Consider the following 14,437-nt stretch of genomic DNA (forward strand, 5'->3'; position numbering starts at 1 on the left):
ACATTTTAGAGACTGGTTAAATGGTTGTGACCAGAATGCTGATAGAAATGTGGACAGTAAAGACAATGCAGAAGATGAGGTCTCAGATAGAAATGAGGAACTTATTGGGAATTGGACAAAAGGTCACACTTGCTACACCATAGCAAGGAACTTGGCTGCATTGTGTCCATGCCCTTGGACTTTGTGAAAGGTGGAACTTAAGAGCTGTGAATCAGAACACTTGGCCGAAGAAATTTCCAAGCAGCAAAGCATTAAAGAAGCTGCATGGTTACTTTTAACAACCCACTCTGAGTTACAGTGGCAAAGGCATGATGTAAAACCAGAATTTAAAAGGGAAGCAGAGCACAAAGATTTGGAAAATTTGCAGCCTAGCTATGTGGTAGAGAAGCCGAGAACCGGAGAAAAACGCAAGGGTGAAGCAGATAAACTGGTTGCTAAAGACATTAGCTTGGTGATGAGGCAGCCAGAGGCTAATAGGCAAGACAATGGCAGAAAAGCCCTGAAGACCATTTCAGAAGTCTGGAAGGGTGCTTCATCCATCACAGACCCTGAGGCCTAGAAGGACTGAGTTGTCCTGGAGGACAGACCTGGGGCACAGCTGCCCTGGGGAACCTGCTCCCTGCATCCCATCTGCTCTGGCTGGAACAGCCCTGCCTCAAGCAGCCCCAAGTGTGATTTGTGCAGCACCTCTGGAGACTAGAATCCTGAAACCTCGGTGGCGTCCACATTGTGTTAAGTCTGCAGGCCGGCAGGATGTGAGAGCAGTGGAGGCATGGCAGCCTCCACCTAGATTCCAGAGGATGTATGGAAAAGCCTGGGGGCCCAGGCAGAGACCTGCCACAGGAGCAGAGCCATTGCAGAGGCCATATACTAGAGCAATGCAGAGCAGGAAAGTGGGGTCTGAGCCTCCACAGAGAGCCCCCACCAGAGAAATGTCTAGTAGAGCCAAGGTAGCAGGACTGCCTCCAGGACCCCAGAACTGCAGGGCCACTGGGAATGTGCAATGCAGGCCTGGAAAAGCCACAGGCACCAGCATGGCCCACTGGGCTGCACCCAGTAGAGCCGTGGGGGTTGGGCTGCCCAAGGTTTTGGGGGCCCAGATGCCCAATTATGCCCAGGATGCAGGACTTGGAATCAAAGATTATTTTGGAGCTTTAAGACATAATGTCTGCCCTGTGGGTTTCAGACTTGTTTGGGGCCTGTTTCTCCATTCTTTTGGCCTATTCCTCCCTTTTGGAATGGGAATATATACCCAATGTCTGTTTCACCATTGTATCTTGGCAGTAGATAAATTTGGTTTTGTTTTTACAGGTTCACAGCTGGAAGGACTTTTGCTTTTAGTCTCAGATGAGACTTTGGACTTCGGACTTTTAAGTTGGTGCTGGAGCAAGCTAAGAATTTTTGGGAGTGCTGGGATGGAATGATTGTATTTTGTATGTGACAGTGACATGAGTTTTGGGGGTACAGGGGTGGAATGATGGAGTTTGGATGTGTTGTCCCCCCAAAACTCATGTGGAAATCTGATCCCCAATGTGGCAGTGTTGGAAACTGATTGAGTCATGGGGGTGGATCCCTCATGAATGGAATAATGCTCTCCTTAGGAGTGGGGATTAATGAGTGAGATCTCGCTCTATTAGTTCCCACAAAAGCTGGTTGTTTAAAAGACCCTGGCACTTCCTCTCTCTCTCTTGCTTCCTCTTGCCATGTGATCTGCTCATACCCACTGGCTACCTGCCACTTTCCAGCATGAGTAGAAGCAGCATGAGGCTTGTGCCAGATGCAGTTGTCCCAGAATCGTAAGCCAAATAAACCTCTGTTCTTTATACGTTACCCAATCTCTGGTATTTCTGTTACAGCAACACAAAACAGAATGATACAAGTCGTTTCTGTTTTTGTTGATTGTACAAGTTCTTTATATATTCAGTATCCTAGACACTTATCAGATTTGCAATTATTTTGGTTGTCTTTTCACTTTTTTGATGTCCTTTGATGCACAAAAGTTTTTAATTTTGATGGTTTGTTTACATTATATATATATATATTTTAACTGTCCGTGCTTTTGGTGTCATATCTGAGTTCATTGCCAATCCGAAGGTCATAAAGATTTACTTCGATATTTTCTTCTAAGAGTTTATGGTATTAGCTCCTATATTTAGGTCATTGACCTATTTTGAGTAAATTCTTTTTCTTCTCTCTTTTAAATAAAAAAAAATTGGATTACAGGGTACCAATTGTTTTGTAACTTTTTTATATGTCTATTGTGAACATCTTTTTACTTTTTTTGTTGTGCTGAATTACACATAAAAGATCTACCATCTCACCCATTTGTGAGTGTACAGTTTGGTGGTATTAAACACGGTAATAATATTGTGTAACCATCACCACCACCAATCTCCATAAGGCTTTTCATCTTCTTAAAGCTGAAACCGTAGCCACTAAATATAACTCTCCATCCTGCTCTGTCCAACCAGGCAGCCGGCATTCTTTCAGTTGTTAGAATCTCGACTACTAAATATATAAAAGTGAAATTATAAAGCATTTGTCTTTTTGTGACTGTATTATTTCACTGAGTATAATGTCCTTGACATTCATCATGTTGTAGCACATGTCAGAATTCCCTTCCTTTTTAAGGCTATATAATAGTCCATTGTATGTTTATACCACATTGTGCTTATCCATTCGTCCGTCAATGGACACGTGGGTTGCTTTCCAGTTTTAGCTCTTGTGAATATATACTCTGCTCTTGGTGGTGGAGACTTCTGTAAGTGTCTATTAGATTCTGATGGTCAATGCTGTTTTTCAGGTCTTCTACATCCTTGCTGATTTTTTGTTTAGTAGTTCTATCAATTGTTGAAAGAGGGGTGTTAAAGTACTGACTACGATTGGGGATTTGTCTATTTCTCATCTCAGTTCTATCAGTTTTTCTCTCCATGTATTTTGAAGTTCTTTTGTTAGGTGCATAAAATGTAGAAATGTCACGTCTCCTAATGTAGTGACCCTTTCATCATGTAATGTCTCTTTTTATCTCTATTTTCTTTGCTCTGGTGCTCATTTTATTTGATATTAATACAAGCATTCCTGCTTTTGTTTGTTTGTTTGTATGATATACCTTTTATATTCTTTCAATGTACATATATTGCTATACTGTTGATTTTGAAATGAATATCTCATATACACAACATCACTGATCATTTTTTAAATATCCTACACTACCAATCTGTTTTGATTGGTATGTTTGAACTATTAACATTTAAAGTAATTATGGGCATGTTAAAACTTAACACTGCCACCTTATTATTTTCTGTTTGTTCATTCTGTTTCTCCTTCCTGTTTTCCTTGTCTTGCCTTCTGTGGGTTACTCAACATTTTTAAGAATTCCGACTTTGAGTAAAGTGTAGAAAACTTACTTCCATTTAGAATCTTCTACCTTACCCTGCTGTCCCCCAGGGGTGGAGGACAAGGTTAGGGGTAACCCCCTTTTATTTCAACCTTTTAGGTCTGAGACAACTGAGTCCCCATTCTTGTTCTGCCACCTACAAGGCAAATGGCATTGGGCAAATGTCCTCATCTCCCAGGCATTGTTTGGTTTCATCATTTGGAAATTGTGGATGATATGTCTTTTTACCAAAGGAGTATTTATTGAGCTCTGACTGTGTGCCAGGCCTTGCTGCTGATGCTTGCATGCAGTGGCCAACAAGCCCTGCCCTCGTGGGGCCTGGTGTTCCAGGTGACTGTGCAGCCTCCTGAGCTGTGCAGAGGGTCTCACAAGACAACACTGGGGAAATAGATGCCTGCCCCACCGGGACCATGATGGCTGCTTGGGAATACAAATGTCATCTTCTGCATCCTCCTCCTCCTCCTCCTCTCCTCCATGTCATCCCTCCTGGGACACGTGGAATAAGCATGTTCCCACAAACAATGATGCCCATGAGTCCCTGAGACAGGGAACCTGAGCTTCAAAGCAAGAGTTTGAATCTGTTGGGACAAACAAAGAGAAGGATGAGCTGGGAAACAAGTAAGAGCATTTCCAGTGCACCATCACCAGTGCTATAACCACTTAAGGACAGTTAGGTCAACCATGAAATTAACAAGGAACAGAAATCCGTGTTCCTTCCACACAGTCACTTTGGGTATACCATTCTCATTGATGCTGTTCAGAGTGCAAGCTCCCATACAATCCTGCCCCAACAATCTGTGACTGAGTGACAGTACCCCCTCCTCCAGACCAAGGCCTCCCGATGCCTCCAAGTCTCCTGGCAAAGCTCAGCCTGGCTCTGGCCAGCATGCCCTGCTACCAGGACACCTGTGGAGGAGCCTGGGATAAGAGCAGGGATGCAGGTCTCCTCCTGTAGGTCTGCCCTTCTTCCAGCTCATCCTACCCACCACTGCCCAGTGCACCAGGTCTCTGGCCTCTGCCCTCTGCCCTCTGCCCATATCATCCCACAAGTGCTCTGGGACCTGCCTTCAGCCCTAGGCCTGGGATAGCTGGCTTGGCCTCCAGCTGCTCATCTATAATAGCGTGCTTGACCCCTGCCCCCAATAGACACCCACGGAATTCTATCATTACTGAAAGCCTTGGGAGATGAGGAATGGTACCACATTTACATGGAAACACGGCCACAAAGGCAGCATCACTGGGTCTTTCCAGGTTTTCACTCCACAGCCCCAGTGCCTCCAGACCACACCATTAACTCACTCCCGCTGCCAGGGATCAGAAGAGTTGCAGTGGCCCAAGCCTACAGGATACAGGCACAGCCCCAGGCTGACGTCCAGGCCCCTCTACTTGCCCCCATCAGCCGCTGCCCTCCCCACTGCTGCTCCCAACAGGGCTTTGCCCCTCCTGCCTCTGCACCTTGGAGGATTCTTCTTTCTAATTCCTTTTACCGAGCACGAAGAACTCTGCATCTCTAAGGGGAGATGGCGAAGGACCCACAGGTCCCAATGGACCTCTGTGTGCTCACATCAGTCAGCGCAGGCTAAGGTGTATTGCTGTAACAAATGGGCCCAAATCTCAGTAGCTGTGACACGGAGGTGTTTCTTTCACCCACACCAAGAGTCCACTGGAAGCTGGCCTCAGCTCTGCTTTGTTTGCTCCAGATGGGGACCCAGGAGGGAGTGTGGTGATCACAGGAGTTGAATGGGGTGACCACAGATAGAATGGATTGACCTCAGGAATGGGAAGGGCAACTACAGGAGAAGTGCGGTGACTACAGGAGGGTATGGGGTGATCACAGAACACAATGGAGTGACCTCAGGAGGGAATGGAATGACCATAGGACCTCAGCTGAACTTTCATTGCCCTGCTGGCAGCAGCCTCTCATCTCTGGGAAGTCCACCTGTGCCCCCAAGCCTCTCACAGGAGTAGGTTGCAGGGACCTGCTCATCCCATTCCTGTGTCTCCCAGCATGATCTAGGGCTCTCAGAAGGTGGGCAGCTTCCCCCACGTAGGGACAGGACCAGCTCTCCCCAGGACAAAGGCTCTGGCTCACAGGTGTTCCCTGGACCCAGAGGACTGTAAGGCTACTTCCCCTGCTCAGGCAGGGTCACCTCAGTGGACTTCAGTCATTGGCCAGGCACCAAGTCCACTATCCTCAGTCTGGCCCCTCGAGCTCATCTCCAGGGAGAGGAAGATTCGCCTCACATGTTTTTTTCCCTGAAATTGCTCAGGCCCAGAGCTGTGGCCCTTCGGGACCTCTCAGACACCCTATAGCCCAGCATGATGTCTCTTAAAGTTTCGTCTCTCCGGCCCAGGCAGGAAAAGTTCCAGAGCAAGGTCGCAGCTGGTCAGGGCTCCAATGGGACCAAGCAGGCCTCCTGCAGCACAGCCTAGTGTTCAGGCCCAGGCCAGGCTCCTACTGGCCCCAACAGTGCCATTTCTTGGTCCTGGGAGCAGGGACAACCACGCTGTCCCTCTCAGGAATTCACAGGGAACTATGCACACAGCCCAAGCCCTCCAGAGAGGCTCCCTGGATGCACAGCACAATAGAGTGAGCACTGGGTGGAGAGCCACAGGTTCTGAGTTCAAGTCCTGCTTCTGCCATTCATCGACTGACCCCAGGGGATAGAGGACCCCTTTCAGCACCTGTGACATGGGGCTGGAGCTGCCGCCACCCGTTGAGGGGTGACGGGAAGACTGCACTGCCCTCCCCTACACACTGCTGACTTCACTGGGCGTTGGAGCCGATGGGAGAGAAGCAGCACGTTTCATCAGTTCTGAACAGCACGTTTTCACATCTCACCGTCTCAGAAACCAGGACACTGCTCTCCATCGATAGAGTCTTACCTTTCCGTTGGCAGGTGGCAGCCCTGAAGGTAGTGTTACTTCCTGCATGTCTCATTCCTTGGAGCTCGGCTGGACGACCAAAGCCCTCAATGTTCCCATCAACAAACCACTGAAGGATCTTGAGGAAGAAGCCAGAGTCCAGGATGGTGTCTGAAACATTCTGCTGACACCTTCTGGTAAGATCAAGAAAGTGCCAGCATCAGCCCTTGCAGAATGGACATGGAAGAGAATCTGGATAAGGATGTTCACTTTACATATTCTGCCCCTTCCACGCTCCTGCTGGATCAGAGGACATCGTATGCGAAGATCTGGACGTTGATGTCTCAGTCAGAAAGAGGACATCAGCTCCTCTCTCTCCCACTCCCTCACACACACACGCGTGCACACGCACACGCACTCACACACGCGCGCGCGCGCACACACACACACGAGTCTCTCTCCATTGATATTTCTAAGGAAGAGAAACATGTCTTTGGGGAAAGACGAGGCAACTATGTCTTCTGCCCCAGGGGCAAGGTACCTCCCTTGACTGGGCAGAGCACTTGAGTTCTCGCCTTTTCTTTCTGCCTCCAGGGGATTTCGTGACCTGGGCAAACAACCCAGGAATCCCTGTTGAACAGCACTGAGACCCAGCAGGGGCTTTCAAATGTACACCTGTTCTTTGCTTTGAACCAAAGCAAATCGTTTCTATTCACATTTAACTATATTCCAACTCTAACTGCACAAATAACACACAAACACGTTCTGTCATTTAAAGCAAGGAAACCTTACAGATGCAGCAGAAGTCCTCCTGCTGGCCACCGACCCCAAGACCCTCCCCAAAGGTGACATGGTAACTGCTCGGGGTGTGTTTCCCTCCTGACAGTTTCTGCCTAGTGGGCTTTTGCGTACTCTGGCCTTCATCTGTGAGTTAATGCAAATGGTTAGCATAAGTGGTGCCCAGTGTATCCATGCCTCTGCAACATGCGTTCTCTACTTAATTGGGAGAACATTCCTTATTAATACACAGAGGATGTCTTCATTGCCAAATAGTGATCACTTATGCACACTTTCCATGTTGATTGACATTGCAGTTGTGTAATTTATTTTACACGTTTGCATTGCTATTATAAGTAATGCTAAATAAACATCCTTTTACAGCCCATTGATGCACATGTGTAGGAAGTGCAATTTTTGGTCTGAGGGATTGTAGACATTTTAATTTTAGTAGTTATGGCCAAACTGTCCTGCAAAAATGCTGTACCTGCTTACACTCCTGTCACTCCTAAATATGACCAGTATTTACAGTTTTGCTAAAGTAATGAGTGAAAACGTCCCATGCATCTCAGGGCTGCACGTGTCTCGTGCCTCGCGTCTCTTGGCTGTTAGTCTTTCTTCCCCTCGGGCTTGCTGGTTCGCATCTTCTCACCGCTGAGTTGTTGAATTTTCCTTACTAGCGCATCACAGACCACTTTGCCAGTTATGGATGTGGCGTATGTTGTCTCCACACTGTAACTTGCCTTTGAAGTTTGCAAAGAGTGTCTTTTATGCTAGAGAAAGATTTTGTTTTCAATACGATGGGTCAAACTTATTACTCCTTTATTTTGTAGATTTTGTAAGTTACGTTTTTTTGTTGTTGTTGTTTGTTTTTTTTGTCTTTTTCGTGACCGGCACTCAGCCAGTGAGTGCACTGGCCAGTCCTATACAGGGTCCGAACTCGCGGCGGGAGCGTCGCTGCGCTCCCAGCGCTGCACTCTCCCGAGTGCGCCACGGGCTCGGCCCTGTAAGTTACATTTTAAGAATGACTTTCCTACCTCAATATATATTCTTTTATATTTTCTTCGCTTATAAATATATTTTTAAGTATTTTCTTAAAACTTTATAATTTTGTTGGTATAGTTTAGATAAATGTATCCTCTGGATTTGTTTTAGTGTTATGAGATAGCTATCTTCCTTCAGTATGTTACAAACGTAGTCAGTCAACCCAGTACTATGTTTTGAATATTTTACACCCATTTAGTTTATAGGAAGTGACTAAGTGCATGGGCCAGTTCCAGAACACTATTCTCTTTCAGAGTGAATATCTTTGTTTGTTTATTCTTACATATTGTTTCCATTAAAATAGCTTATTATATATTTTTGTATATCACAGAGAATTTCTACCTCATTGCTTTCCTTTTTCATTATTGTCTTAACTATTCTTGTATATTTTCTCCTTCGAATATTAGAGGCTGTTTATCAATTTCATAGGGAAAACCTTGTTTGATTGTAGTTGATGCTGAATTTAAATTCTACACTAATTTGGAGGAAAAACTGACATTTGTACCATATTTAATCTTCCCATCAAGAAACATAGTATGTTTATTTATTCATGCAATTTTTAATTAATGGCACATTTATTGGGCTGGCTGGTTAGCTCAGTTGGTTAGAGCATGTTGCTGGTAACACCAAGGTCCGGGGTTCAATCCCTGTACCAGCCAGACACCCCTGCCAAAAGAAAAAAAAAAAAAAGCATTCATAGACACTGTACCTTGTAATTTTCTCCATCTAGGTCCTGCCTATTTTCTGTGGGGCTTATCCCTAGCTGTGTTGTAACAGCTTTGCTACCATGAATGACATTGCTCTTTTGTATGTCCTAATTCATCATTGCTGATAGCTAGGAGGGCTTGGTGTAGACAGGTGGGTCTTGTCAAGTATTAGATCATATTCTGTTGCATATAACAGAATACATGAAACTTGGTAATTTATAAAAATACGAAATTTACTTCTTATAGTATTAGAGGCTGGGAAGTCCAAGGTCCAAGGGGGAACACTGGTGAGGGCCTTCTTAGCGGGAACTTTCCTCACAGTCTGTTGCAACACAGGTTATCATGTGGTGAGAAGGAAGAACGTCATGATTTTTATTTATTTATTCATTTATTTTTGTCTATCTCTGCAATTCAAAGAAGCATTTACTAATCTGCTCACTTGCTCTCCTTATAAAACCACCAGTCCACACCCACGATAAGCCATTAATCCATAACCTATTGATGGTTTAATCCATTCAGGAGAGAATAGTCCTCACATGATCCAATCACCTCTAAAAGCCCCACTTTTAAAATACCATATTAGAGATTAAGTTCCAACATGACCTAGGAGAGGCATTCAAAGCAAAGCATGCTATTTACTCATATTTCTCCTAATTATTCTTCTAATGTGTTAATTCAATTTCCAAGGTAAAAAGTCACATTGTATGAAAAAATGACTCAGTGTTTTAGGGTAAACCTTGTACACTCTTGTCCATTTCCTTCCCTTTAGTTCATAGTGTATGGAGATTTTATCCCTCTTCGTGGTAATTCATATTTTCCTATATATGTATATGGTACTGCGAGAGCTGGATAGCCACACTGCACACGAAAAAATATATCCGTGTATATGTTTGTGTAAAATAATTAGAGAAGGATCAGAGACTGAAATGTGAAAGCTAAAACAACAATTCAAGCATTTAGTAGAAAACATACGGGGGCCAGCCCATGGCTCACTTGGGACAGTGTGGTGCTGACAACATCAAGTCAAGGGTTAAGATCGCCTTACCGGTCATCCTTTAAAAGAAAAGAAGAAAACATAGGAGAATTCCTTTATGAGTTTGGGATAAACAATGATATTTTTAAACAAGACACAGAGAACACTAACTATAAAAGAAAATGATAAAAATTCAGAAGAAAGCTCAGGCTCAAAAAGATATGTGCAGTACATATATCTGACAGAGGACTCATATCTAAAACACAGAAAGAATTCCTGTAACACAATATGGCAGAGACAAATTACCATTTTATTTTTAATGAGCAAGACTGAAACATACACTTTGAAAAAGATATCAAAATTATCAGGAAGCATGAAAAGATGCTCTACATCATCAGTCAATACAGCGATGCAAATTATAACCTCCGTGAGACGACACTACACTCACCTGCTTAATACTAAAAAAGCAAAAAAAATACAACATCACTAACAATATAAGTGCGGATCGGGCTGTGGTGTAACAGGACCTCGCACACCCGGCTGCCAGAGTCTCAAGGGGTGCAACTGCTTTGCAAAACTGTTTGGCAGGATCTATCGAACTTAAACACATGCACGTACTACACCCCACTGATTCCACTCCCGGATTTCTACCCCTCAGAAATCAAGTGTGCACATACACCAAAAGGCATGTACAAAAGCCAGAATTAGAAACAGCCCAAATGTGCACATAGAACACAAAGGGCAAACCGTAGCATATTTCATACAGAGGGAAAAAAAGCAAATTACCACTACACACAACAGCACGAGGGATCTCACAGACATAATGTTGAGTAAAAGAAGTCAGACACAAAAGAATATAGATTGCATGTTTCTATGTACATGAAGTTTAAAATCAGACAACACTAATATATTTTAACAGAGATCAACATAATGGCTAGAGAGAACATAAGGCAGACTCTGGCAATGAAAAAAAATGCCCCCATCTTGATCGGGATGATAGTAATTCACGTACTTAGGATATGAAAATTCATCAAGCTGTGCACTTAGGATTTGTCTCTTAGGTTGGGTGACAACTGGGTAGGGGATACAGGGTACAAAAGTAATTTCTGTTAGTGCGTATGTCCACACTATGAATCTGGCCCTCACATCATGAGCACAAGAGGCGACAAATACCTTTGTATTTCACGAATATTCACAATAAATAAATCAATAAATAAACAAACAAATAAAAGGATTGGTGCTCTTTACCTCAACTGCAAAGACAGACAAACATATTAACAATTCAAAAGTCCCAACACTTAAAGGACAGCAGTGACGAGCTGGATGATGATAATATTCCATGGGAGGACTGTAAATAAAAACGCTCCCTTGGGACCTGTGGAGTTTGAGGGGCCTTTGGAAAAGATGTCAAGCAGAGGGCTGGCGATTAGGGTCTAAGGTAAGGGAAAGGTACGGGCTGGAGCAAAAGGGACAAGCACCCCAGCAAATAGTGCATCCACAGACAGGAGAGGAGAGGTGCAACCCCAGAGAGGAGAGGAGAGCCAGCAAGAGCACGAGAGTGAGGACAATAAGAGAGCAAGAATGGACACCCGGGAAACAGCGATGACGACAGGCAGGAAGACGACGGCGACTCCGTGGAGAAGACAGAACAGAAATCATCACCGAGGGAGGAACAGACCAGAAGCCAACCCAGAAGACATTCTAGGAGAGACTGGACATTGTCAGCTGGATAGAATGCTCACGGAAGGCAAGCACTAAAGATCCACGGCATTTGCCATAATAAGATCACTGGAGTCCCTGACCAGACAGATCCAGCAAGTGATGTGGTAGGAACAGTGAAAGGGAAATGGGGAGACATTTGCCAGAAAATACAACTTTAACCTATTAGCCGTACGTACCATTTATACACAATCTTTAAGGACATTATCTGAGCGTGATACAGTCTATTCTTTCTTACAGATATCCCAGGTTTGACGCCTGGATCAAGCGGGACCATCAGAAAGGGGTCTAGGGGACCAGGCTGTTTCGGTCTCCTTTGGCACAAATGGTCTGCTTCCCCTGACGAGCGCTTACACGCAGCAGGCCGCACTGATTTCCGGGAGTCGCGGAAGGACGACTTACTATGGCACCTACAGGAAGATCAGGAAGATCAGAGTTTTAGACTCGGTTGCTAAGAACTCTTAATGTCTCATGAGGAATTCTTGATGGTTTCTTTCACAGGCCAGTGCACATCACATAACAGAGAACATCTGAATTTTTGCTATGACCATCAGAAAGATCAGACAAATTTACTGAAAGATCACAGAACCTACCTATTTCTCGATGTGCTCTTGTATATTTTCCCCGAGCTTGATTTTCATCTATTTCTACATTTCCATTCCAACCTAACACATTATAAACAGAGTAGGAAATAAAAAGTAAACAATTCACCTGAGATCGGCTTATTTTCTGCTGCTCTAGGAAATCTGTAGAGAACCAGGGAGGTGGAGCTGGGGGAGAAGAAAGAAAGAAAGGATCACAAGAGACCTGACCTGCCTTGGACCTCCTGCCTATGAACTTCTACAGGACAGGTGCATAAAATGTCCTCCTGTAGGAGACTGTCCTTTGGCTCTTAACTACCTTGGCAGTGGTTTCTCAGGTTTTCGATAGAAACCGGTTTTGACTTAACTACGTCCGAAAATCCAACTACTGGCCAGAGCACTGATGAATAGGGCGACCGGGACATTCACCCTCTGGAGCTCAGTGGTTTTCATCTGTCATGTTAGGCACAAACAGGCAATCCAGGAAGCTCCTTCCTGCCCTTCTTTCTGAGTTTGCACATGGGATGCAAGAAGCGCCCCCATCTCTCAAGACCACCCGCGCGGTAAGGGGCATGGTCTGAGCGCAACTTGGGATCCGGACACAGTGCAGACCGGTCAACGGAGTCCCCAGCTGTTAGCGGGCTCGAGATACAATCTGTCTCAGCGGTGGGGGCATTTCTCTGCCCCAGACTAGACTCTCAAACCCTCCACTGAACTGACACTTCCGGGGCAGAGCCGGCCCTCGCCTCGGCCCCAGCTCACCTCGCTCCCCTGAAGCTTGGCGCAGGCTGGCCGCTGTCCCAGTCGGGGCGGCCGGCTCAGCGCAAGGATCCCGCGGGGGCCCTCGGGCCGGCGCCCCGGCTCGGACGCTCCGCGGAGAGGTCCCCGTTGACGCGGGCCGTCCTGCGGGTGGGATTCCTCTCTGCCTCACCACAGCGGCTCCGTCCTTAGGAGCCAGGATCGGGGCCCAGGGGACAAGATCATGTAGTTACCATGGAGACCTTGGAACTCCCTGCGCCTCACAATCTGGGGCTGGCCCCTCCAGAAACCCCAGTCAGGACAACTGAGGACACCCAGGCTGGACGGTCGCGAAGTGGGACCGAGAGCCATGAAGAGACACCACAGCTGTGACCGCCAAGTGCCCCAGGACACAAAGGGGGTCCACGTCGCGCTTGGCAACGCCGGGCGTGGGCGACACCGGCCCTGCGCAGGAGGCAGAGTGGCGTGGCCCGTGGCCCCCGGGAGTTCACCGCAGACCCGCCCCGCCTCCGCGCCTCGGCTCCCTCCAGGCCCGCCGCGCGCGGACCTGGGCCGCGCATGCGCGAGGGCGACCGCCCGACCCAGGCTCCCGCGCGGCGCGGACCCGCACCGGCCCCGACCAGCGGGGGCCCTTCCCGTCAGGCGCCGCGGCGGTAGTCTCGCCCCCCGAGCGGGCGGGGGTCCGGGCGGCGTCCGCCGGCCCGCAAGGGTGCGTCAGGCGCTTCTCTGCGAGCGCAGAAGCGCACGCGCGCCGGGCACGCGGAGGACGCCAGCCACGCAGCCCTCGCAGAGGAGGACACCCGGGAACGACAGGGCTGCTCCCCCCAAATCAGAGACTCTCGGTGCTGGCGGTCTTGATCGTACTAGTGACGGTGACAGGAACAGGCGACAGGGCTAGCTCCTGGAGGTGAATGAAAGTTCACACGAACCGAAAAAGGAGCGACCGTGCCCCGCGGCCTCACCTCCCTTTCTGACCGACCCTTGCAGGAGCGGGGGTGAAGCGGCGGAACTGCGATCGCGAGTTTTCACGGGACACTCCGAACGGTCTCCCTGTCAATGTGTGTGCCAGCTCTTTCTTTCTCACTGAAAATTTCCAAGAAATAGAAACCAAGAATTCAGTGAGCAGGCAGTTACGCCCCGCCCCGAGCCAGCAACGGTTCATATTTTGCCATGATTGCTTTATCCGTATGTATTTATTTGTGCTAAACCGTTTGAAAGTAAATTACAGACGTGACCACGCTTCAGCCCTAAATATGTCGTCGTGTATCGTCCAAAAACACACTCCTACCTGATCACGACACCGCTGTCACACTTATAAAACTTGACAGTAATTCCGTACAAGCCATCTAAGATCAAGCCCATATTCAAATCTCCCCACTTCTCCCAAGAACGTCTAATATGGAGGTTTAGTTAAGATGTTTGAATCCGTATATCTTTTTAACCAGGATGCAACAAAACCCACCTACTACAGTACACCGCAGTGATGTGAGGAATGTCTAAGTGAAGACTTGGCAAGATTCACTCCCTACATAATCCAGGACTACTTCTCCCATTGGAATAAATGTAGACAGAAGGTGTTCTTAGCGTAAGTCTACAAACCGGTTAGAGAAATCTT

At 46.7% G+C, this 14,437-nt stretch overlaps 1 long non-coding RNA gene across 1 annotated transcript; it reads right to left on the reverse strand.

The window, feature by feature from the left end:
* Positions 1-10,073: 10,073 nt before the first annotated feature.
* Positions 10,074-13,393, reverse strand: LOC134370026 (uncharacterized). The gene is made up of 3 exons (XR_010022639.1): positions 12,826-13,393; positions 12,194-12,252; positions 10,074-11,892 (listed from the first exon to the last, which is right to left on the reverse strand). It is a non-coding gene; the product is annotated as an uncharacterized LOC134370026 (long non-coding RNA).
* Between the last annotated feature and the right edge of the window lie 1,044 nt (positions 13,394-14,437).

This window comes from Cynocephalus volans, chromosome 2 (genome assembly GCF_027409185.1).
Source record: "Cynocephalus volans isolate mCynVol1 chromosome 2, mCynVol1.pri, whole genome shotgun sequence".
Classification (NCBI taxonomy): domain Eukaryota; kingdom Metazoa; phylum Chordata; class Mammalia; order Dermoptera; family Cynocephalidae; genus Cynocephalus; species Cynocephalus volans.